This window comes from Schistocerca americana, unplaced genomic scaffold, assembly GCF_021461395.2.
Source record: "Schistocerca americana isolate TAMUIC-IGC-003095 unplaced genomic scaffold, iqSchAmer2.1 HiC_scaffold_182, whole genome shotgun sequence".
NCBI lineage: Eukaryota > Metazoa > Arthropoda > Insecta > Orthoptera > Acrididae > Schistocerca > Schistocerca americana.
The window spans coordinates 277739-301486 of record NW_025725887.1 but is presented as its reverse complement, the minus strand read 5'-3'; the positions used below and the strand labels follow the sequence as shown (position 1 = coordinate 301486).

Sequence of the window (23748 nt, the reverse complement as noted above, 5' to 3'; positions counted from 1 at the left end):
CGTGGTGGACTCAGCATGCAAAACCCAAACTGCGAAAAGTTGTTATATTCTTCGGTATTGAAAGAGCAGCCGCGATAAAGAAGACGATGGAGTTCTACTACACTATCTTACGCGACCTCTGTGATAGAGCCGACGCCGCGCACACCAGAATAGACGACATTCGAAAAATAAAGGCGAAATTAATCAATCTTAAGAGGATGCAACTGGAAGGTCTTAAGATCAAATCTAAAGTGAAGTCGGTCAGGGACGATGAAACAGCCGCTCTATACCACCTTGTCAAACATGCTAAGAACAGAAGGAGGACTTTTATTGAGGCCCTGAAACTCGGTGATGGCACGACTGTCGGCACCCAGCGAGAGATTATCAAGGCACTACACGACTATTTTGTTGACACCTACACGTCAGCGGCTACTCATGACGACTGCTATGACGAACTGTTTAGTGCCATTTCCTCTACTATAACTAGAGAAGACAATGACACCATTTCTTTGGAATTTAGTAATAAAGATGTTTTGGAGATTGTCTGCCACTCGCCGATCAGGAAGTCCCCTGGTCCTGACGGATTACCCATTGAATTTTACAGGAGGTATTGGCACATCATCGGGGACAAAATCACCCAATTAGTGAACGAAGTTTTTCAAGGGAAGCCTATACCACTTGCCTTTAAGGAATGCACAATTGTGCTTATCCCTAAAAGCAGAGGTACCAAACATATCGCCAACTTCCGCCCCATTTCATTGTTAAACTCCGATTATAAAATAGTCGCCCGTGCAATCAACACGCGAATGATGCCCCTCACTGCAAAATTCATTGGACGTCAGCAGACATGTGCCTTCGGGAGAACTGTATTGCAAACGGCAGCTTTTTATCGGGATATCATTGCCTTAACGAACGCCAGTAACGTGAAGTGCGGGCTGATCTTTCTGGACTTTTTTAAAGCCTTTGACCTCGTCGCTCACGAGTACCTCCTTGAAACCATGAAAAGATTCGGTTTATTGCAGAACGCGATTGACATGATTACAAACATGGCACTGGGGATCAACGCAAGACTTTCTGTCAACTCGCAACTAACCCAACCGATTCAAATCAACAGAGGGATTCCACAAGGCAGCCCTTTGTCCATGTTACTTTTTGTTCTTTCACTCGAACCTCTGTTACTCCAACTGCAGGCGAAACTCACAGGGCTAACACTTTCAGGAGAAAAAACTGTCGTAGGCGCCTATGCCGACGATGTGGGTGTGGTTGTCCGCAATGAGAATGATGTCACCACTTTAGCGGCTCACCTCCAGCAATACTGTTTGGCGTCGGGGGCTAAATTGAATGACAAGAAAAGTAAATTTATTAACCTCTGTGGCCTCCAGCATTTGCGAGTTGGCTACGCTCAGGAAGTCAGCGTCCACAAGGCTCTCGGCATCATATTGACGGCGTCCTCTTTACAGATGGCGGCGGCAAACTGGAGGGAAATAGTGCGTAAACTTCACGGTGCTCTCATTGACAATTCCCACAGAAGCCTCAATCAATTTGATCGGATTCATCTGGTCAACTCCTGTATTTTATCCAAAGCCTTCTACACGGCGCAGCTCCTGCCTCTGCCTGCAGTCATTGCTAAGCAAATTATGTCGAAGGTGACCAATTTTATTTGGAGAGGGGAAATTTTTCGCGTGTCTGCCAAAACTGCGACACTCCACCCCCAGAATGGAGGGATGGGATTAATAGATATCAAGGTGAAAGCGATGGCTCTCTATGTTACAAGGACGACCGCTATAATTAACAATGATCCTTCCGGCATTACAGCGCAATTATTCACTGCCGTCAGGCCGCAAAGTCTTGACCCACCGCTGAATATTCAGCCCATCAGTTATCGGCTAAAACATATCAGAGATTATTACCTTTCACGGAGCTACATCAGTAAAGAGGTCATAACCTCTCAACGTTTAACTGCACAAGCCATAATAGCGGACTGGAGACAACACGAAGGAACGAATCCTTTGGCAACGAAGCTCGGTGGCATGAACTGGGATATTGTATGGCGCAATGTCAGTTCCCGTGTCCTCAGTTCCGATGCTCGCACTGCCTGGTACAAAGCCATCAATGATGTGGTTAGCACGAACGAGAGGTTACATAAAATCGGGCTCAGTGACACCCCTCTCTGTCGTCGCTGCCAACTGACGGATACAGTTATCCACCGTTACACCTGCGGGGACCGTCTCCAGAACTGGGTTTGGCTTCGACAAAAAATAGCTCTTATTACCAGGACTACAACCGCCAATGTTTCGTCAGCACTACTGTCTCGTCCTGATGTGCATTTTTATCCGCAGACGAAAAACAATGCAGTTTTGTGGTTGCTGGGTACCTATTCCAGCTACGTCTTTAATAATTTTGGCGGTGACAATTATTTGGAATTCAAGATGTTTATGGATATCGAATTCGCCAAAACATGTACGTACCCGAATCATGGGAAACTTTTCGGCAATATGCTTAAAATAGCGTTTCATCGCATGGGTATCGGATAGGTCAACTGAGTGTGAAGGGGTGAGGCCGGGCCGCGGGACACCAGTAGTGCCGCGAAGAGGCCCCACTGCTTCTGTGTCGCGTCCAGACTCCCCCTCACACTGCGGCCTTCAATGACTCGCTGGACACTGGCTACAGGAACTTTCATTGAGTGAGATACGAAGCTGTGTTTATGTTACGTTTATTCTTCGAGCAGCACTTATACTATGCCCAAGGGCGAAGTCTTTTCGTTGTCTTTTTCACCATTCCAATTTATTTTCATAGAAGGTTACGGGTTTCGTTTTTCATAAAAAAAAAAAAAAAAAAAAAAAAAAAAAAGTGGCGCAATTGGTTAGCGCACGGTCCTTATAAGGCAGTAGCCGTGAGCAATGCCGGGGTTGTGAGTTCGTGCCTCACATGGGGCATACTTTTACCAATTGTTCCTTTTTTATGTGCTCTCGTTAAAAAAAAAAAAAAAAAAAAAAAAAAAAAGTCGGTAGAGCGCTGAACCTTCAACCAAAGGGTAAATAAAAAAAAAAAGAAAAAAAAAAAAAAAAAAAAGAAAAAAAAAAAAAAAAAGCGGTCTAAGGCGCCAGATTTAAGCTCTGGTTCCCTAAGGGGAGCGTGGGTTCGAACCCCACATCTGACAATGCATTTTAAATATTTCAAAATTACCAATTTCGTACATGCGGGAAAACAAGTAAATTACGCGGGAACAGGTTCCACAGATACTACTAGAAACGGCAGTGACTATGGTGCTTGCCTTGCAAGTTTGATTGTCTGGCGGTCAGAAAGAATGGAAAGCTGCTAGGAGACATGGCTTTCAGCCACGAGGCCCGTATTCGATTCCCGGTAGCCGAACATACTTTCGTTTGCTGAGTCTTGGTTATTCTCACGGCATTTACGATACCTTTGTGTTGTGGTTTTTGGGGTCCAAGCATCAGGCAAGCAAACGTGAACGAAAGCAGGGGTATTGGACTGCAGACGTGCCACATTGCGTAGCTCGATAGCTGAGTAAGTTAGAGCGTCGTGCTGTGAACACAAAGGCCACGTATTCGACCGCACCAAGTGCCATTTCATTTTACGCCCCTAAAAGACAATGCTTCCTCCAGCGAGACACTGCCAGGTAAATAACAAGCGATCTTCACAAGAAGTAAGGTGTATACACGTCGCGCGATACTGTCGCCAACGGCCATACCGCGCGTAGTGCAGCGGTTCTCGTCTGTTCACCGGCGTTAAGATCCGTTGGCCGTGGTTAGTACTTGGATGCATGCTCGGCTGGGAACTCGATGTGCTGTTGGCTTCTTTCATTTTGCATTTTTCCTTCGGTTTCGCTGTTGCTTAGCGATAATGATGCGGTCCCGCACGCTGGCGCCACTCTTACCTCTCGGTACACTAAGGGGCGAATCTGTGGCCACAATAAAATGAAAGGTTCTGTCGTGTGTTTGTCGATTTTTGGTCTCTCCCAGTCGTTTCTCCCTCCTGCCCTCTACATATATGCCCATTTCCAAGCGTCAGCTTTCGCGGCAGCCGAGCAAAGTCGAGACAAGTCGACACATGGAGACACACGATGCTGAGAAACGAAACCCGCAGACTAGCGCCCTGGCAGCACGGACTGAGACGAGGGGCGAAGGAAAACTATTCGTACCGCGACAGTTCGCAGTTTCGAAGATCGCGTTTCGTTACGTGGAATACCCGTAGAAGAAAAATGTACGTTTTGTGCGGTGGCCGGGAATCGAACCCGGATCAACTGCTCGGGAAGCAACCATGCTGACCGTTACACCACCACCGCGTTGTGCTGCGTCCCACCCACGCCCTGATGTGTCGGCTACCCTCCTGCCATCAGAGGCCGAAGGCGATGGCGCTGTAGGCGCTCAACGCCAGGCCAGAGGTGAGCACCTCTGAACGCAGTGCGTTGGTGCTGCTAGGGCGATGTAGCGTAACTAGAAGCAGAACTGACAGCCGTTGAAAAACTGCCCTTTAAGTTACAGCTGGGCGATAAAACAAATATCTAATGTGACGTACTTACTGATGATCCAGAGACGATTCAGCATACGTGTGCCAAACCAGAAGTAGAAAGCGCCTAAGTATCACAATATTAAGTTGGTTAGTTTGATGCCCGCCTGGAGCATGTCATTAGCTTCCCCTGAGGGCGAAATGCACAGCGGAGCCGTTGCTAGGGAACGGCCTTTTGTGTCGTTTTTTGTTTTCTCTGCGTCAATGTGAATATTGATAACTACAGTTCTGCTCGTTCCACTCAAGGCAGATGGCGACGGAAAACAATGGTTTAAGGCACCATGTTTAAGCTGTGGTTCCCGAAAGGGAGGGTGGGGTGCAACCTCACATCTGACAACTCGTTTTAAATACTCTAAAACCAACGTAATTCCTTCACACAAGAAAAAAACACGCTAATTTCGCCGTCAGGCTCTGGAGATGTTCCTAGAAACGACGGTAGTAGAGACTTTGCGCCCACACGTCAGATTGGCCGAGCGGTCTAAGGCGCCAGATTTAAGCTCTGGTTCCCTAAGGGGAGCGTGGGTTCGAACCCCACATCTGACAATGCATTTTAAATATTTCAAAATTACCAATTTCGTACATGCGGGAAAACAAGTAAATTACGCGGGAACAGGTTCCACAGATACTACTAGAAACGGCAGTGACTATGGTGCTTGCCTTGCAAGTTTGATTGTCTGGCGGTCAGAAAGAATGGAAAGCTGCTAGGAGACATGGCTTTCAGCCACGAGGCCCGTATTCGATTCCCGGTAGCCGAACATACTTTCGTTTGCTGAGTCTTGGTTATTCTCACGGCATTTACGATACCTTTGTGTTGTGGTTTTTGGGGTCCAAGCATCAGGCAAGCAAACGTGAACGAAAGCAGGGGTATTGGACTGCAGACGTGCCACATTGCGTAGCTCGATAGCTGAGTAAGTTAGAGCGTCGTGCTGTGAACACAAAGGCCACGTATTCGACCGCACCAAGTGCCATTTCATTTTACGCCCCTAAAAGACAATGCTTCCTCCAGCGAGACACTGCCAGGTAAATAACAAGCGATCTTCACAAGAAGTAAGGTGTATACACGTCGCGCGATACTGTCGCCAACGGCCATACCGCGCGTAGTGCAGCGGTTCTCGTCTGTTCACCGGCGTTAAGATCCGTTGGCCGTGGTTAGTACTTGGATGCATGCTCGGCTGGGAACTCGATGTGCTGTTGGCTTCTTTCATTTTGCATTTTTCCTTCGGTTTCGCTGTTGCTTAGCGATAATGATGCGGTCCCGCACGCTGGCGCCACTCTTACCTCTCGGTACACTAAGGGGCGAATCTGTGGCCACAATAAAATGAAAGGTTCTGTCGTGTGTTTGTCGATTTTTGGTCTCTCCCAGTCGTTTCTCCCTCCTGCCCTCTACATATATGCCCATTTCCAAGCGTCAGCTTTCGCGTCAGCCGAGCAAAGTCGAGACAAGTCGACACATGGAGACACACGATGCTGAGAAACGAAACCCGCAGACTAGCGCCCTGGCAGCACGGACTGAGACGAGGGGCGAAGGAAAACTATTCGTACCGCGACAGTTCGCAGTTTCGAAGATCGCGTTTCGTTACGTGGAATACCCGTAGAAGAAAAATGTACGTTTTGTGCGGTGGCCGGGAATCGAACCCGGATCAACTGCTCGGGAAGCAACCATGCTGACCGTTACACCACCACCGCGTTGTGCTGCGTCCCACTCCCACGCCCTGATGTGTCGGCTACCCTCCTGCCATCAGAGGCCGAAGGCGATGGCGCTGTAGGCGCTCAACGCCAGGCCAGAGGTGAGCACCTCTGAACGCAGTGCGTTGGTGCTGCTAGGGCGATGTAGCGTAACTAGAAGCAGAACTGACAGCCGTTGAAAAACTGCCCTTTAAGTTACAGCTGGGCGATAAAACAAATATCTAATGTGACGTACTTACTGATGATCCAGAGACGATTCAGCATACGTGTGCCAAACCAGAAGTAGAAAGCGCCTAAGTATCACAATATTAAGTTGGTTAGTTTGATGCCCGCCTGGAGCATGTCATTAGCTTCCCCTGAGGGCGAAATGCACAGCGGAGCCGTTGCTAGGGAACGGCCTTTTGTGTCGTTTTTTGTTTTCTCTGCGTCAATGTGAATATTGATAACTACAGTTCTGCTCGTTCCACTCAAGGCAGATGGCGACGGAAAACAATGGTTTAAGGCACCATGTTTAAGCTGTGGTTCCCGAAAGGGAGGGTGGGGTGCAACCTCACATCTGACAACTCGTTTTAAATACTCTAAAACCAACGTAATTCCTTCACACAAGAAAAAAACACGCTAATTTCGCCGTCAGGCTCTGGAGATGTTCCTAGAAACGACGGTAGTAGAGACTTTGCGCTCACACGTCAGATTGGCCGAGCGGTCTAAGGCGCCAGATTTAAGCTCTGGTTCCCTAAGGGGAGCGTGGGTTCGAACCCCACATCTGACAATGCATTTTAAATATTTCAAAATTACCAATTTCGTACATGCGGGAAAACAAGTAAATTACGCGGGAACAGGTTCCACAGATACTACTAGAAACGGCAGTGACTATGGTGCTTGCCTTGCAAGTTTGATTGTCTGGCGGTCAGAAAGAATGGAAAGCTGCTAGGAGACATGGCTTTCAGCCACGAGGCCCGTATTCGATTCCCGGTAGCCGAACATACTTTCGTTTGCTGAGTCTTGGTTATTCTCACGGCATTTACGATACCTTTGTGTTGTGGTTTTTGGGGTCCAAGCATCAGGCAAGCAAACGTGAACGAAAGCAGGGGTATTGGACTGCAGACGTGCCACATTGCGTAGCTCGATAGCTGAGTAAGTTAGAGCGTCGTGCTGTGAACACAAAGGCCACGTATTCGACCGCACCAAGTGCCATTTCATTTTACGCCCCTAAAAGACAATGCTTCCTCCAGCGAGACACTGCCAGGTAAATAACAAGCGATCTTCACAAGAAGTAAGGTGTATACACGTCGCGCGATACTGTCGCCAACGGCCATACCGCGCGTAGTGCAGCGGTTCTCGTCTGTTCACCGGCGTTAAGATCCGTTGGCCGTGGTTAGTACTTGGATGCATGCTCGGCTGGGAACTCGATGTGCTGTTGGCTTCTTTCATTTTGCATTTTTCCTTCGGTTTCGCTGTTGCTTAGCGATAATGATGCGGTCCCGCACGCTGGCGCCACTCTTACCTCTCGGTACACTAAGGGGCGAATCTGTGGCCACAATAAAATGAAAGGTTCTGTCGTGTGTTTGTCGATTTTTGGTCTCTCCCAGTCGTTTCTCCCTCCTGCCCTCTACATATATGCCCATTTCCAAGCGTCAGCTTTCGCGTCAGCCGAGCAAAGTCGAGACAAGTCGACACATGGAGACACACGATGCTGAGAAACGAAACCCGCAGACTAGCGCCCTGGCAGCACGGACTGAGACGAGGGGCGAAGGAAAACTATTCGTACCGCGACAGTTCGCAGTTTCGAAGATCGCGTTTCGTTACGTGGAATACCCGTAGAAGAAAAATGTACGTTTTGTGCGGTGGCCGGGAATCGAACCCGGATCAACTGCTCGGGAAGCAACCATGCTGACCGTTACACCACCACCGCGTTGTGCTGCGTCCCACTCCCACGCCCTGATGTGTCGGCTACCCTCCTGCCATCAGAGGCCGAAGGCGATGGCGCTGTAGGCGCTCAACGCCAGGCCAGAGGTGAGCACCTCTGAACGCAGTGCGTTGGTGCTGCTAGGGCGATGTAGCGTAACTAGAAGCAGAACTGACAGCCGTTGAAAAACTGCCCTTTAAGTTACAGCTGGGCGATAAAACAAATATCTAATGTGACGTACTTACTGATGATCCAGAGACGATTCAGCATACGTGTGCCAAACCAGAAGTAGAAAGCGCCTAAGTATCACAATATTAAGTTGGTTAGTTTGATGCCCGCCTGGAGCATGTCATTAGCTTCCCCTGAGGGCGAAATGCACAGCGGAGCCGTTGCTAGGGAACGGCCTTTTGTGTCGTTTTTTGTTTTCTCTGCGTCAATGTGAATATTGATAACTACAGTTCTGCTCGTTCCACTCAAGGCAGATGGCGACGGAAAACAATGGTTTAAGGCACCATGTTTAAGCTGTGGTTCCCGAAAGGGAGGGTGGGGTGCAACCTCACATCTGACAACTCGTTTTAAATACTCTAAAACCAACGTAATTCCTTCACACAAGAAAAAAACACGCTAATTTCGCCGTCAGGCTCTGGAGATGTTCCTAGAAACGACGGTAGTAGAGACTTTGCGCTCACACGTCAGATTGGCCGAGCGGTCTAAGGCGCCAGATTTAAGCTCTGGTTCCCTAAGGGGAGCGTGGGTTCGAACCCCACATCTGACAATGCATTTTAAATATTTCAAAATTACCAATTTCGTACATGCGGGAAAACAAGTAAATTACGCGGGAACAGGTTCCACAGATACTACTAGAAACGGCAGTGACTATGGTGCTTGCCTTGCAAGTTTGATTGTCTGGCGGTCAGAAAGAATGGAAAGCTGCTAGGAGACATGGCTTTCAGCCACGAGGCCCGTATTCGATTCCCGGTAGCCGAACATACTTTCGTTTGCTGAGTCTTGGTTATTCTCACGGCATTTACGATACCTTTGTGTTGTGGTTTTTGGGGTCCAAGCATCAGGCAAGCAAACGTGAACGAAAGCAGGGGTATTGGACTGCAGACGTGCCACATTGCGTAGCTCGATAGCTGAGTAAGTTAGAGCGTCGTGCTGTGAACACAAAGGCCACGTATTCGACCGCACCAAGTGCCATTTCATTTTACGCCCCTAAAAGACAATGCTTCCTCCAGCGAGACACTGCCAGGTAAATAACAAGCGATCTTCACAAGAAGTAAGGTGTATACACGTCGCGCGATACTGTCGCCAACGGCCATACCGCGCGTAGTGCAGCGGTTCTCGTCTGTTCACCGGCGTTAAGATCCGTTGGCCGTGGTTAGTACTTGGATGCATGCTCGGCTGGGAACTCGATGTGCTGTTGGCTTCTTTCATTTTGCATTTTTCCTTCGGTTTCGCTGTTGCTTAGCGATAATGATGCGGTCCCGCACGCTGGCGCCACTCTTACCTCTCGGTACACTAAGGGGCGAATCTGTGGCCACAATAAAATGAAAGGTTCTGTCGTGTGTTTGTCGATTTTTGGTCTCTCCCAGTCGTTTCTCCCTCCTGCCCTCTACATATATGCCCATTTCCAAGCGTCAGCTTTCGCGTCAGCCGAGCAAAGTCGAGACAAGTCGACACATGGAGACACACGATGCTGAGAAACGAAACCCGCAGACTAGCGCCCTGGCAGCACGGACTGAGACGAGGGGCGAAGGAAAACTATTCGTACCGCGACAGTTCGCAGTTTCGAAGATCGCGTTTCGTTACGTGGAATACCCGTAGAAGAAAAATGTACGTTTTGTGCGGTGGCCGGGAATCGAACCCGGATCAACTGCTCGGGAAGCAACCATGCTGACCGTTACACCACCACCGCGTTGTGCTGCGTCCCACCCACGCCCTGATGTGTCGGCTACCCTCCTGCCATCAGAGGCCGAAGGCGATGGCGCTGTAGGCGCTCAACGCCAGGCCAGAGGTGAGCACCTCTGAACGCAGTGCGTTGGTGCTGCTAGGGCGATGTAGCGTAACTAGAAGCAGAACTGACAGCCGTTGAAAAACTGCCCTTTAAGTTACAGCTGGGCGATAAAACAAATATCTAATGTGACGTACTTACTGATGATCCAGAGACGATTCAGCATACGTGTGCCAAACCAGAAGTAGAAAGCGCCTAAGTATCACAATATTAAGTTGGTTAGTTTGATGCCCGCCTGGAGCATGTCATTAGCTTCCCCTGAGGGCGAAATGCACAGCGGAGCCGTTGCTAGGGAACGGCCTTTTGTGTCGTTTTTTGTTTTCTCTGCGTCAATGTGAATATTGATAACTACAGTTCTGCTCGTTCCACTCAAGGCAGATGGCGACGGAAAACAATGGTTTAAGGCACCATGTTTAAGCTGTGGTTCCCGAAAGGGAGGGTGGGGTGCAACCTCACATCTGACAACTCGTTTTAAATACTCTAAAACCAACGTAATTCCTTCACACAAGAAAAAAACACGCTAATTTCGCCGTCAGGCTCTGGAGATGTTCCTAGAAACGACGGTAGTAGAGACTTTGCGCTCACACGTCAGATTGGCCGAGCGGTCTAAGGCGCCAGATTTAAGCTCTGGTTCCCTAAGGGGAGCGTGGGTTCGAACCCCACATCTGACAATGCATTTTAAATATTTCAAAATTACCAATTTCGTACATGCGGGAAAACAAGTAAATTACGCGGGAACAGGTTCCACAGATACTACTAGAAACGGCAGTGACTATGGTGCTTGCCTTGCAAGTTTGATTGTCTGGCGGTCAGAAAGAATGGAAAGCTGCTAGGAGACATGGCTTTCAGCCACGAGGCCCGTATTCGATTCCCGGTAGCCGAACATACTTTCGTTTGCTGAGTCTTGGTTATTCTCACGGCATTTACGATACCTTTGTGTTGTGGTTTTTGGGGTCCAAGCATCAGGCAAGCAAACGTGAACGAAAGCAGGGGTATTGGACTGCAGACGTGCCACATTGCGTAGCTCGATAGCTGAGTAAGTTAGAGCGTCGTGCTGTGAACACAAAGGCCACGTATTCGACCGCACCAAGTGCCATTTCATTTTACGCCCCTAAAAGACAATGCTTCCTCCAGCGAGACACTGCCAGGTAAATAACAAGCGATCTTCACAAGAAGTAAGGTGTATACACGTCGCGCGATACTGTCGCCAACGGCCATACCGCGCGTAGTGCAGCGGTTCTCGTCTGTTCACCGGCGTTAAGATCCGTTGGCCGTGGTTAGTACTTGGATGCATGCTCGGCTGGGAACTCGATGTGCTGTTGGCTTCTTTCATTTTGCATTTTTCCTTCGGTTTCGCTGTTGCTTAGCGATAATGATGCGGTCCCGCACGCTGGCGCCACTCTTACCTCTCGGTACACTAAGGGGCGAATCTGTGGCCACAATAAAATGAAAGGTTCTGTCGTGTGTTTGTCGATTTTTGGTCTCTCCCAGTCGTTTCTCCCTCCTGCCCTCTACATATATGCCCATTTCCAAGCGTCAGCTTTCGCGGCAGCCGAGCAAAGTCGAGACAAGTCGACACATGGAGACACACGATGCTGAGAAACGAAACCCGCAGACTAGCGCCCTGGCAGCACGGACTGAGACGAGGGGCGAAGGAAAACTATTCGTACCGCGACAGTTCGCAGTTTCGAAGATCGCGTTTCGTTACGTGGAATACCCGTAGAAGAAAAATGTACGTTTTGTGCGGTGGCCGGGAATCGAACCCGGATCAACTGCTCGGGAAGCAACCATGCTGACCGTTACACCACCACCGCGTTGTGCTGCGTCCCACCCACGCCCTGATGTGTCGGCTACCCTCCTGCCATCAGAGGCCGAAGGCGATGGCGCTGTAGGCGCTCAACGCCAGGCCAGAGGTGAGCACCTCTGAACGCAGTGCGTTGGTGCTGCTAGGGCGATGTAGCGTAACTAGAAGCAGAACTGACAGCCGTTGAAAAACTGCCCTTTAAGTTACAGCTGGGCGATAAAACAAATATCTAATGTGACGTACTTACTGATGATCCAGAGACGATTCAGCATACGTGTGCCAAACCAGAAGTAGAAAGCGCCTAAGTATCACAATATTAAGTTGGTTAGTTTGATGCCCGCCTGGAGCATGTCATTAGCTTCCCCTGAGGGCGAAATGCACAGCGGAGCCGTTGCTAGGGAACGGCCTTTTGTGTCGTTTTTTGTTTTCTCTGCGTCAATGTGAATATTGATAACTACAGTTCTGCTCGTTCCACTCAAGGCAGATGGCGACGGAAAACAATGGTTTAAGGCACCATGTTTAAGCTGTGGTTCCCGAAAGGGAGGGTGGGGTGCAACCTCACATCTGACAACTCGTTTTAAATACTCTAAAACCAACGTAATTCCTTCACACAAGAAAAAAACACGCTAATTTCGCCGTCAGGCTCTGGAGATGTTCCTAGAAACGACGGTAGTAGAGACTTTGCGCTCACACGTCAGATTGGCCGAGCGGTCTAAGGCGCCAGATTTAAGCTCTGGTTCCCTAAGGGGAGCGTGGGTTCGAACCCCACATCTGACAATGCATTTTAAATATTTCAAAATTACCAATTTCGTACATGCGGGAAAACAAGTAAATTACGCGGGAACAGGTTCCACAGATACTACTAGAAACGGCAGTGACTATGGTGCTTGCCTTGCAAGTTTGATTGTCTGGCGGTCAGAAAGAATGGAAAGCTGCTAGGAGACATGGCTTTCAGCCACGAGGCCCGTATTCGATTCCCGGTAGCCGAACATACTTTCGTTTGCTGAGTCTTGGTTATTCTCACGGCATTTACGATACCTTTGTGTTGTGGTTTTTGGGGTCCAAGCATCAGGCAAGCAAACGTGAACGAAAGCAGGGGTATTGGACTGCAGACGTGCCACATTGCGTAGCTCGATAGCTGAGTAAGTTAGAGCGTCGTGCTGTGAACACAAAGGCCACGTATTCGACCGCACCAAGTGCCATTTCATTTTACGCCCCTAAAAGACAATGCTTCCTCCAGCGAGACACTGCCAGGTAAATAACAAGCGATCTTCACAAGAAGTAAGGTGTATACACGTCGCGCGATACTGTCGCCAACGGCCATACCGCGCGTAGTGCAGCGGTTCTCGTCTGTTCACCGGCGTTAAGATCCGTTGGCCGTGGTTAGTACTTGGATGCATGCTCGGCTGGGAACTCGATGTGCTGTTGGCTTCTTTCATTTTGCATTTTTCCTTCGGTTTCGCTGTTGCTTAGCGATAATGATGCGGTCCCGCACGCTGGCGCCACTCTTACCTCTCGGTACACTAAGGGGCGAATCTGTGGCCACAATAAAATGAAAGGTTCTGTCGTGTGTTTGTCGATTTTTGGTCTCTCCCAGTCGTTTCTCCCTCCTGCCCTCTACATATATGCCCATTTCCAAGCGTCAGCTTTCGCGGCAGCCGAGCAAAGTCGAGACAAGTCGACACATGGAGACACACGATGCTGAGAAACGAAACCCGCAGACTAGCGCCCTGGCAGCACGGACTGAGACGAGGGGCGAAGGAAAACTATTCGTACCGCGACAGTTCGCAGTTTCGAAGATCGCGTTTCGTTACGTGGAATACCCGTAGAAGAAAAATGTACGTTTTGTGCGGTGGCCGGGAATCGAACCCGGATCAACTGCTCGGGAAGCAACCATGCTGACCGTTACACCACCACCGCGTTGTGCTGCGTCCCACCCACGCCCTGATGTGTCGGCTACCCTCCTGCCATCAGAGGCCGAAGGCGATGGCGCTGTAGGCGCTCAACGCCAGGCCAGAGGTGAGCACCTCTGAACGCAGTGCGTTGGTGCTGCTAGGGCGATGTAGCGTAACTAGAAGCAGAACTGACAGCCGTTGAAAAACTGCCCTTTAAGTTACAGCTGGGCGATAAAACAAATATCTAATGTGACGTACTTACTGATGATCCAGAGACGATTCAGCATACGTGTGCCAAACCAGAAGTAGAAAGCGCCTAAGTATCACAATATTAAGTTGGTTAGTTTGATGCCCGCCTGGAGCATGTCATTAGCTTCCCCTGAGGGCGAAATGCACAGCGGAGCCGTTGCTAGGGAACGGCCTTTTGTGTCGTTTTTTGTTTTCTCTGCGTCAATGTGAATATTGATAACTACAGTTCTGCTCGTTCCACTCAAGGCAGATGGCGACGGAAAACAATGGTTTAAGGCACCATGTTTAAGCTGTGGTTCCCGAAAGGGAGGGTGGGGTGCAACCTCACATCTGACAACTCGTTTTAAATACTCTAAAACCAACGTAATTCCTTCACACAAGAAAAAAACACGCTAATTTCGCCGTCAGGCTCTGGAGATGTTCCTAGAAACGACGGTAGTAGAGACTTTGCGCTCACACGTCAGATTGGCCGAGCGGTCTAAGGCGCCAGATTTAAGCTCTGGTTCCCTAAGGGGAGCGTGGGTTCGAACCCCACATCTGACAATGCATTTTAAATATTTCAAAATTACCAATTTCGTACATGCGGGAAAACAAGTAAATTACGCGGGAACAGGTTCCACAGATACTACTAGAAACGGCAGTGACTATGGTGCTTGCCTTGCAAGTTTGATTGTCTGGCGGTCAGAAAGAATGGAAAGCTGCTAGGAGACATGGCTTTCAGCCACGAGGCCCGTATTCGATTCCCGGTAGCCGAACATACTTTCGTTTGCTGAGTCTTGGTTATTCTCACGGCATTTACGATACCTTTGTGTTGTGGTTTTTGGGGTCCAAGCATCAGGCAAGCAAACGTGAACGAAAGCAGGGGTATTGGACTGCAGACGTGCCACATTGCGTAGCTCGATAGCTGAGTAAGTTAGAGCGTCGTGCTGTGAACACAAAGGCCACGTATTCGACCGCACCAAGTGCCATTTCATTTTACGCCCCTAAAAGACAATGCTTCCTCCAGCGAGACACTGCCAGGTAAATAACAAGCGATCTTCACAAGAAGTAAGGTGTATACACGTCGCGCGATACTGTCGCCAACGGCCATACCGCGCGTAGTGCAGCGGTTCTCGTCTGTTCACCGGCGTTAAGATCCGTTGGCCGTGGTTAGTACTTGGATGCATGCTCGGCTGGGAACTCGATGTGCTGTTGGCTTCTTTCATTTTGCATTTTTCCTTCGGTTTCGCTGTTGCTTAGCGATAATGATGCGGTCCCGCACGCTGGCGCCACTCTTACCTCTCGGTACACTAAGGGGCGAATCTGTGGCCACAATAAAATGAAAGGTTCTGTCGTGTGTTTGTCGATTTTTGGTCTCTCCCAGTCGTTTCTCCCTCCTGCCCTCTACATATATGCCCATTTCCAAGCGTCAGCTTTCGCGGCAGCCGAGCAAAGTCGAGACAAGTCGACACATGGAGACACACGATGCTGAGAAACGAAACCCGCAGACTAGCGCCCTGGCAGCACGGACTGAGACGAGGGGCGAAGGAAAACTATTCGTACCGCGACAGTTCGCAGTTTCGAAGATCGCGTTTCGTTACGTGGAATACCCGTAGAAGAAAAATGTACGTTTTGTGCGGTGGCCGGGAATCGAACCCGGATCAACTGCTCGGGAAGCAACCATGCTGACCGTTACACCACCACCGCGTTGTGCTGCGTCCCACCCACGCCCTGATGTGTCGGCTACCCTCCTGCCATCAGAGGCCGAAGGCGATGGCGCTGTAGGCGCTCAACGCCAGGCCAGAGGTGAGCACCTCTGAACGCAGTGCGTTGGTGCTGCTAGGGCGATGTAGCGTAACTAGAAGCAGAACTGACAGCCGTTGAAAAACTGCCCTTTAAGTTACAGCTGGGCGATAAAACAAATATCTAATGTGACGTACTTACTGATGATCCAGAGACGATTCAGCATACGTGTGCCAAACCAGAAGTAGAAAGCGCCTAAGTATCACAATATTAAGTTGGTTAGTTTGATGCCCGCCTGGAGCATGTCATTAGCTTCCCCTGAGGGCGAAATGCACAGCGGAGCCGTTGCTAGGGAACGGCCTTTTGTGTCGTTTTTTGTTTTCTCTGCGTCAATGTGAATATTGATAACTACAGTTCTGCTCGTTCCACTCAAGGCAGATGGCGACGGAAAACAATGGTTTAAGGCACCATGTTTAAGCTGTGGTTCCCGAAAGGGAGGGTGGGGTGCAACCTCACATCTGACAACTCGTTTTAAATACTCTAAAACCAACGTAATTCCTTCACACAAGAAAAAAACACGCTAATTTCGCCGTCAGGCTCTGGAGATGTTCCTAGAAACGACGGTAGTAGAGACTTTGCGCTCACACGTCAGATTGGCCGAGCGGTCTAAGGCGCCAGATTTAAGCTCTGGTTCCCTAAGGGGAGCGTGGGTTCGAACCCCACATCTGACAATGCATTTTAAATATTTCAAAATTACCAATTTCGTACATGCGGGAAAACAAGTAAATTACGCGGGAACAGGTTCCACAGATACTACTAGAAACGGCAGTGACTATGGTGCTTGCCTTGCAAGTTTGATTGTCTGGCGGTCAGAAAGAATGGAAAGCTGCTAGGAGACATGGCTTTCAGCCACGAGGCCCGTATTCGATTCCCGGTAGCCGAACATACTTTCGTTTGCTGAGTCTTGGTTATTCTCACGGCATTTACGATACCTTTGTGTTGTGGTTTTTGGGGTCCAAGCATCAGGCAAGCAAACGTGAACGAAAGCAGGGGTATTGGACTGCAGACGTGCCACATTGCGTAGCTCGATAGCTGAGTAAGTTAGAGCGTCGTGCTGTGAACACAAAGGCCACGTATTCGACCGCACCAAGTGCCATTTCATTTTACGCCCCTAAAAGACAATGCTTCCTCCAGCGAGACACTGCCAGGTAAATAACAAGCGATCTTCACAAGAAGTAAGGTGTATACACGTCGCGCGATACTGTCGCCAACGGCCATACCGCGCGTAGTGCAGCGGTTCTCGTCTGTTCACCGGCGTTAAGATCCGTTGGCCGTGGTTAGTACTTGGATGCATGCTCGGCTGGGAACTCGATGTGCTGTTGGCTTCTTTCATTTTGCATTTTTCCTTCGGTTTCGCTGTTGCTTAGCGATAATGATGCGGTCCCGCACGCTGGCGCCACTCTTACCTCTCGGTACACTAAGGGGCGAATCTGTGGCCACAATAAAATGAAAGGTTCTGTCGTGTGTTTGTCGATTTTTGGTCTCTCCCAGTCGTTTCTCCCTCCTGCCCTCTACATATATGCCCATTTCCAAGCGTCAGCTTTCGCGGCAGCCGAGCAAAGTCGAGACAAGTCGACACATGGAGACACACGATGCTGAGAAACGAAACCCGCAGACTAGCGCCCTGGCAGCACGGACTGAGACGAGGGGCGAAGGAAAACTATTCGTACCGCGACAGTTCGCAGTTTCGAAGATCGCGTTTCGTTACGTGGAATACCCGTAGAAGAAAAATGTACGTTTTGTGCGGTGGCCGGGAATCGAACCCGGATCAACTGCTCGGGAAGCAACCATGCTGACCGTTACACCACCACCGCGTTGTGCTGCGTCCCACTCCCACGCCCTGATGTGTCGGCTACCCTCCTGCCATCAGAGGCCGAAGGCGATGGCGCTGTAGGCGCTCAACGCCAGGCCAGAGGTGAGCACCTCTGAACGCAGTGCGTTGGTGCTGCTAGGGCGATGTAGCGTAACTAGAAGCAGAACTGACAGCCGTTGAAAAACTGCCCTTTAAGTTACAGCTGGGCGATAAAACAAATATCTAATGTGACGTACTTACTGATGATCCAGAGACGATTCAGCATACGTGTGCCAAACCAGAAGTAGAAAGCGCCTAAGTATCACAATATTAAGTTGGTTAGTTTGATGCCCGCCTGGAGCATGTCATTAGCTTCCCCTGAGGGCGAAATGCACAGCGGAGCCGTTGCTAGGGAACGGCCTTTTGTGTCGTTTTTTGTTTTCTCTGCGTCAATGTGAATATTGATAACTACAGTTCTGCTCGTTCCACTCAAGGCAGATGGCGACGGAAAACAATGGTTTAAGGCACCATGTTTAAGCTGTGGTTCCCGAAAGGGAGGATGGGGTGCAACCTCACATCTGACAACTCGTTTTAAATGCTCTAAAACCAACGTAATTCCTTCACACAAGAAAAAAACACGCTAATTTCGCCGTCAGGCTCTGGAGATGTTCCTAGAAACGACGGTAGTAGAGACTTTGCGCTCACACGTCAGATTGGCCGAGCGGTCTAAGGCGCCAGATTTAAGCTCTGGTTCCCTAAGGGGAGCGTGGGTTCGAACCCCACATCTGACAATGCATTTTAAATATTTCAAAATTACCAATTTCGTACATGCGGGAAAACAAGTAAATTACGCGGGAACAGGTTCCACAGATACTACTAGAAACGGCAGTGACTATGGTGCTTGCCTTGCAAGTTTGATTGTCTGGCGGTCAGAAAGAATGGAAAGCTGCTAGGAGACATGGCTTTCAGCCACGAGGCCCGTATTCGATTCCCGGTAGCCGAACATACTTTCGTTTGCTGAGTCTTGGTTATTCTCACGGCATTTACGATACCTTTGTGTTGTGGTTTTTGGGGTCCAAGCATCAGGCAAGCAAACGTGAACGAAAGCAGGGGTATTGGACTGCAGACGTGCCACATTGCGTAGCTCGATAGCTGAGTAAGTTAGAGCGTCGTGCTGTGAACACAAAGGCCACGTATTCGACCGCACCAAGTGCCATTTCATTTTACGCCCCTAAAAGACAATGCTTCCTCCAGCGAGACACTGCCAGGTAAATAACAAGCGATCTTCACAAGAAGTAAGGTGTATACACGTCGCGCGATACTGTCGCCAACGGCCATACCGCGCGTAGTGCAGCGGTTCTCGTCTGTTCACCGGCGTTAAGATCCGTTGGCCGTGGTTAGTACTTGGATGCATGCTCGGCTGGGAACTCGATGTGCTGTTGGCTTCTTTCATTTTGCATTTTTCCTTCGGTTTCGCTGTTGCTTAGCGATAATGATGCGGTCCCGCACGCTGGCGCCACTCTTACCTCTCGGTACACTAAGGGGCGAATCTGTGGCCACAATAAAATGAAAGGTTCTGTCGTGTGTTTGTCGATTTTTGGTCTCTCCCAGTCGTTTCTCCCTCCTGCCCTCTACATATATGCCCATTTCCAAGCGTCAGCTTTCGCGTCAGCCGAGCAAAGTCGAGACAAGTCGACACATGGAGACACACGATGCTGAGAAACGAAACCCGCAGACTAGCGCCCTGGCAGCACGGACTGAGACGAGGGGCGAAGGAAAACTATTCGTACCGCGACAGTTCGCAGTTTCGAAGATCGCGTTTCGTTACGTGGAATACCCGTAGAAGAAAAATGTACGTTTTGTGCGGTGGCCGGGAATCGAACCCGGATCAACTGCTCGGGAAGCAACCATGCTGACCGTTACACCACCACCGCGTTGTGCTGCGTCCCACCCACGCCCTGATGTGTCGGCTACCCTCCTGCCATCAGAGGCCGAAGGCGATGGCGCTGTAGGCGCTCAACGCCAGGCCAGAGGTGAGCACCTCTGAACGCAGTGCGTTGGTGCTGCTAGGGCGATGTAGCGTAACTAGAAGCAGAACTGACAGCCGTTGAAAAACTGCCCTTTAAGTTACAGCTGGGCGATAAAACAAATATCTAATGTGACGTACTTACTGATGATCCAGAGACGATTCAGCATACGTGTGCCAAACCAGAAGTAGAAAGCGCCTAAGTATCACAATATTAAGTTGGTTAGTTTGATGCCCGCCTGGAGCATGTCATTAGCTTCCCCTGAGGGCGAAATGCACAGCGGAGCCGTTGCTAGGGAACGGCCTTTTGTGTCGTTTTTTGTTTTCTCTGCGTCAATGTGAATATTGATAACTACAGTTCTGCTCGTTCCACTCAAGGCAGATGGCGACGGAAAACAATGGTTTAAGGCACCATGTTTAAGCTGTGGTTCCCGAAAGGGAGGGTGGGGTGCAACCTCACATCTGACAACTCGTTTTAAATACTCTAAAACCAACGTAATTCCTTCACACAAGAAAAAAACACGCTAATTTCGCCGTCAGGCTCTGGAGATGTTCCTAGAAACGACGGTAGTAGAGACTTTGCGCTCACGCGTCAGATTGGCCGAGCGGTCTAAGGCGCCAGATTTAAGCTCTGGTTCCCTAAGGGGAGCGTGGGTTCGAACCCCACATCTGACAATGCATTTTAAATATTTCAAAATTACCAATTTCGTACATGCGGGAAAACAAGTAAATTACGCGGGAACAGGTTCCACAGATACTACTAGAAACGGCAGTGACTATGGTGCTTGCCTTGCAAGTTTGATTGTCTGGCGGTCAGAAAGAATGGAAAGCTGCTAGGAGACATGGCTTTCAGCCACGAGGCCCGTATTCGATTCCCGGTAGCCGAACATACTTTCGTTTGCTGAGTCTTGGTTATTCTCACGGCATTTACGATACCTTTGTGTTGTGGTTTTTGGGGTCCAAGCATCAGGCAAGCAAACGTGAACGAAAGCAGGGGTATTGGACTGCAGACGTGCCACATTGCGTAGCTCGATAGCTGAGTAAGTTAGAGCGTCGTGCTGTGAACACAAAGGCCACGTATTCGACCGCACCAAGTGCCATTTCATTTTACGCCCCTAAAAGACAATGCTTCCTCCAGCGAGACACTGCCAGGTAAATAACAAGCGATCTTCACAAGAAGTAAGGTGTATACACGTCGCGCGATACTGTCGCCAACGGCCATACCGCGCGTAGTGCAGCGGTTCTCGTCTGTTCACCGGCGTTAAGATCCGTTGGCCGTGGTTAGTACTTGGATGCATGCTCGGCTGGGAACTCGATGTGCTGTTGGCTTCTTTCATTTTGCATTTTTCCTTCGGTTTCGCTGTTGCTTAGCGATAATGATGCGGTCCCGCACGCTGGCGCCACTCTTACCTCTCGGTACACTAAGGGGCGAATCTGTGGCCACAATAAAATGAAAGGTTCTGTCGTGTGTTTGTCGATTTTTGGTCTCTCCCAGTCGTTTCTCCCTCCTGCCCTCTACATATATGCCCATTTCCAAGCGTCAGCTTTCGCGGCAGCCGAGCAAAGTCGAGACAAGTCGACACATGGAGACACACGATGCTGAGAAACGAAACCCGCAGACTAGCGCCCTGGCAGCACGGACTGAGACGAGGGGCGAAGGAAAACTATTCGTACCGCGACAGTTCGCAGTTTCGAAGATCGCGTTTCGTTACGTGGAATACCCGTAGAAGAAAAATGTACGTTTTGTGCGGTGGCCGGGAATCGAACCCGGATCAACTGCTCGGGAAGCAACCATGCTGACCGTTACACCACCACCGCGTTGTGCTGCGTCCCACCCACGCCCTGATGTGTCGGCTACCCTCCTGCCATCAGAGGCCGAAGGCGATGGCGCTGTAGGCGCTCAACGCCAGGCCAGAGGTGAGCACCTCTGAACGCAGTGCGTTGGTGCTGCTAGGGCGATGTAGCGTAACTAGAAGCAGAACTGACAGCCGTTGAAAAACTGCCCTTTAAGTTACAGCTGGGCGATAAAACAAATATCTAATGTGACGTACTTACTGATGATCCAGAGACGATTCAGCATACGTGTGCCAAACCAGAAGTAGAAAGCGCCTAAGTATCACAATATTAAGTTGGTTAGTTTGATGCCCGCCTGGAGCATGTCATTAGCTTCCCCTGAGGGCGAAATGCACAGCGGAGCCGTTGCTAGGGAACGGCCTTTTGTGTCGTTTTTTGTTTTCTCTGCGTCAATGTGAATATTGATAACTACAGTTCTGCTCGTTCCACTCAAGGCAGATGGCGACGGAAAACAATGGTTTAAGGCACCATGTTTAAGCTGTGGTTCCCGAAAGGGAGGGTGGGGTGCAACCTCACATCTGACAACTCGTTTTAAATACTCTAAAACCAACGTAATTCCTTCACACAAGAAAAAAACACGCTAATTTCGCCGTCAGGCTCTGGAGATGTTCCTAGAAACGACGGTAGTAGAGACTTTGCGCTCACACGTCAGATTGGCCGAGCGGTCTAAGGCGCCAGATTTAAGCTCTGGTTCCCTAAGGGGAGCGTGGGTTCGAACCCCACATCTGACAATGCATTTTAAATATTTCAAAATTACCAATTTCGTACATGCGGGAAAACAAGTAAATTACGCGGGAACAGGTTCCACAGATACTACTAGAAACGGCAGTGACTATGGTGCTTGCCTTGCAAGTTTGATTGTCTGGCGGTCAGAAAGAATGGAAAGCTGCTAGGAGACATGGCTTTCAGCCACGAGGCCCGTATTCGATTCCCGGTAGCCGAACATACTTTCGTTTGCTGAGTCTTGGTTATTCTCACGGCATTTACGATACCTTTGTGTTGTGGTTTTTGGGGTCCAAGCATCAGGCAAGCAAACGTGAACGAAAGCAGGGGTATTGGACTGCAGACGTGCCACATTGCGTAGCTCGATAGCTGAGTAAGTTAGAGCGTCGTGCTGTGAACACAAAGGCCACGTATTCGACCGCACCAAGTGCCATTTCATTTTACGCCCCTAAAAGACAATGCTTCCTCCAGCGAGACACTGCCAGGTAAATAACAAGCGATCTTCACAAGAAGTAAGGTGTATACACGTCGCGCGATACTGTCGCCAACGGCCATACCGCGCGTAGTGCAGCGGTTCTCGTCTGTTCACCGGCGTTAAGATCCGTTGGCCGTGGTTAGTACTTGGATGCATGCTCGGCTGGGAACTCGATGTGCTGTTGGCTTCTTTCATTTTGCATTTTTCCTTCGGTTTCGCTGTTGCTTAGCGATAATGATGCGGTCCCGCACGCTGGCGCCACTCTTACCTCTCGGTACACTAAGGGGCGAATCTGTGGCCACAATAAAATGAAAGGTTCTGTCGTGTGTTTGTCGATTTTTGGTCTCTCCCAGTCGTTTCTCCCTCCTGCCCTCTACATATATGCCCATTTCCAAGCGTCAGCTTTCGCGTCAGCCGAGCAAAGTCGAGACAAGTCGACACATGGAGACACACGATGCTGAGAAACGAAACCCGCAGACTAGCGCCCTGGCAGCACGGACTGAGACGAGGGGCGAAGGAAAACTATTCGTACCGCGACAGTTCGCAGTTTCGAAGATCGCGTTTCGTTACGTGGAATACCCGTAGAAGAAAAATGTACGTTTTGTGCGGTGGCCGGGAATCGAACCCGGATCAACTGCTCGGGAAGCAACCATGCTGACCGTTACACCACCACCGCGTTGTGCTGCGTCCCACCCACGCCCTGATGTGTCGGCTACCCTCCTGCCATCAGAGGCCGAAGGCGATGGCGCTGTAGGCGCTCAACGCCAGGCCAGAGGTGAGCACCTCTGAACGCAGTGCGTTGGTGCTGCTAGGGCGATGTAGCGTAACTAGAAGCAGAACTGACAGCCGTTGAAAAACTGCCCTTTAAGTTACAGCTGGGCGATAAAACAAATATCTAATGTGACGTACTTACTGATGATCCAGAGACGATTCAGCATACGTGTGCCAAACCAGAAGTAGAAAGCGCCTAAGTATCACAATATTAAGTTGGTTAGTTTGATGCCCGCCTGGAGCATGTCATTAGCTTCCCCTGAGG

The 23748-nt window shown here is 49.8% G+C and overlaps 21 non-coding genes across 21 annotated transcripts; 10 read left to right on the top strand and 11 right to left on the bottom strand.

Moving 5' to 3' along the window:
* Positions 1-4210: 4210 nt before the first annotated feature.
* Trnag-ccc lies at positions 4211-4282 on the bottom strand. The gene has a single exon. It is a non-coding gene; the product is annotated as a tRNA-Gly (tRNA).
* A 683-nt stretch (positions 4283-4965) lies between these two features.
* On the top strand, positions 4966-5049 carry Trnal-uaa. Its single transcript has one exon. It is a non-coding gene; the product is annotated as a tRNA-Leu (tRNA).
* Positions 5050-6120: 1071 nt separating this feature from the next.
* Positions 6121-6192, bottom strand: Trnag-ccc. Its single transcript has one exon. It is a non-coding gene; the product is annotated as a tRNA-Gly (tRNA).
* A 685-nt stretch (positions 6193-6877) lies between these two features.
* Trnal-uaa lies at positions 6878-6961 on the top strand. The gene has a single exon. It is a non-coding gene; the product is annotated as a tRNA-Leu (tRNA).
* A 1071-nt stretch (positions 6962-8032) lies between these two features.
* On the bottom strand, positions 8033-8104 carry Trnag-ccc. Its single transcript has one exon. It is a non-coding gene; the product is annotated as a tRNA-Gly (tRNA).
* A 685-nt stretch (positions 8105-8789) lies between these two features.
* On the top strand, positions 8790-8873 carry Trnal-uaa. Its single transcript has one exon. It is a non-coding gene; the product is annotated as a tRNA-Leu (tRNA).
* Positions 8874-9944: 1071 nt separating this feature from the next.
* Positions 9945-10016, bottom strand: Trnag-ccc. The gene has a single exon. It is a non-coding gene; the product is annotated as a tRNA-Gly (tRNA).
* Positions 10017-10699: 683 nt separating this feature from the next.
* Trnal-uaa lies at positions 10700-10783 on the top strand. The gene has a single exon. It is a non-coding gene; the product is annotated as a tRNA-Leu (tRNA).
* A 1071-nt stretch (positions 10784-11854) lies between these two features.
* On the bottom strand, positions 11855-11926 carry Trnag-ccc. The gene has a single exon. It is a non-coding gene; the product is annotated as a tRNA-Gly (tRNA).
* Positions 11927-12609: 683 nt separating this feature from the next.
* Positions 12610-12693, top strand: Trnal-uaa. Its single transcript has one exon. It is a non-coding gene; the product is annotated as a tRNA-Leu (tRNA).
* A 1071-nt stretch (positions 12694-13764) lies between these two features.
* On the bottom strand, positions 13765-13836 carry Trnag-ccc. Its single transcript has one exon. It is a non-coding gene; the product is annotated as a tRNA-Gly (tRNA).
* A 683-nt stretch (positions 13837-14519) lies between these two features.
* Trnal-uaa lies at positions 14520-14603 on the top strand. Its single transcript has one exon. It is a non-coding gene; the product is annotated as a tRNA-Leu (tRNA).
* Positions 14604-15674: 1071 nt separating this feature from the next.
* Positions 15675-15746, bottom strand: Trnag-ccc. Its single transcript has one exon. It is a non-coding gene; the product is annotated as a tRNA-Gly (tRNA).
* A 683-nt stretch (positions 15747-16429) lies between these two features.
* Positions 16430-16513, top strand: Trnal-uaa. The gene has a single exon. It is a non-coding gene; the product is annotated as a tRNA-Leu (tRNA).
* Positions 16514-17584: 1071 nt separating this feature from the next.
* Positions 17585-17656, bottom strand: Trnag-ccc. Its single transcript has one exon. It is a non-coding gene; the product is annotated as a tRNA-Gly (tRNA).
* Positions 17657-18341: 685 nt separating this feature from the next.
* Trnal-uaa lies at positions 18342-18425 on the top strand. The gene has a single exon. It is a non-coding gene; the product is annotated as a tRNA-Leu (tRNA).
* A 1071-nt stretch (positions 18426-19496) lies between these two features.
* Trnag-ccc lies at positions 19497-19568 on the bottom strand. The gene has a single exon. It is a non-coding gene; the product is annotated as a tRNA-Gly (tRNA).
* Positions 19569-20251: 683 nt separating this feature from the next.
* Positions 20252-20335, top strand: Trnal-uaa. Its single transcript has one exon. It is a non-coding gene; the product is annotated as a tRNA-Leu (tRNA).
* Positions 20336-21406: 1071 nt separating this feature from the next.
* On the bottom strand, positions 21407-21478 carry Trnag-ccc. Its single transcript has one exon. It is a non-coding gene; the product is annotated as a tRNA-Gly (tRNA).
* A 683-nt stretch (positions 21479-22161) lies between these two features.
* On the top strand, positions 22162-22245 carry Trnal-uaa. The gene has a single exon. It is a non-coding gene; the product is annotated as a tRNA-Leu (tRNA).
* Positions 22246-23316: 1071 nt separating this feature from the next.
* Trnag-ccc lies at positions 23317-23388 on the bottom strand. Its single transcript has one exon. It is a non-coding gene; the product is annotated as a tRNA-Gly (tRNA).
* Positions 23389-23748: the final 360 nt, after the last annotated feature.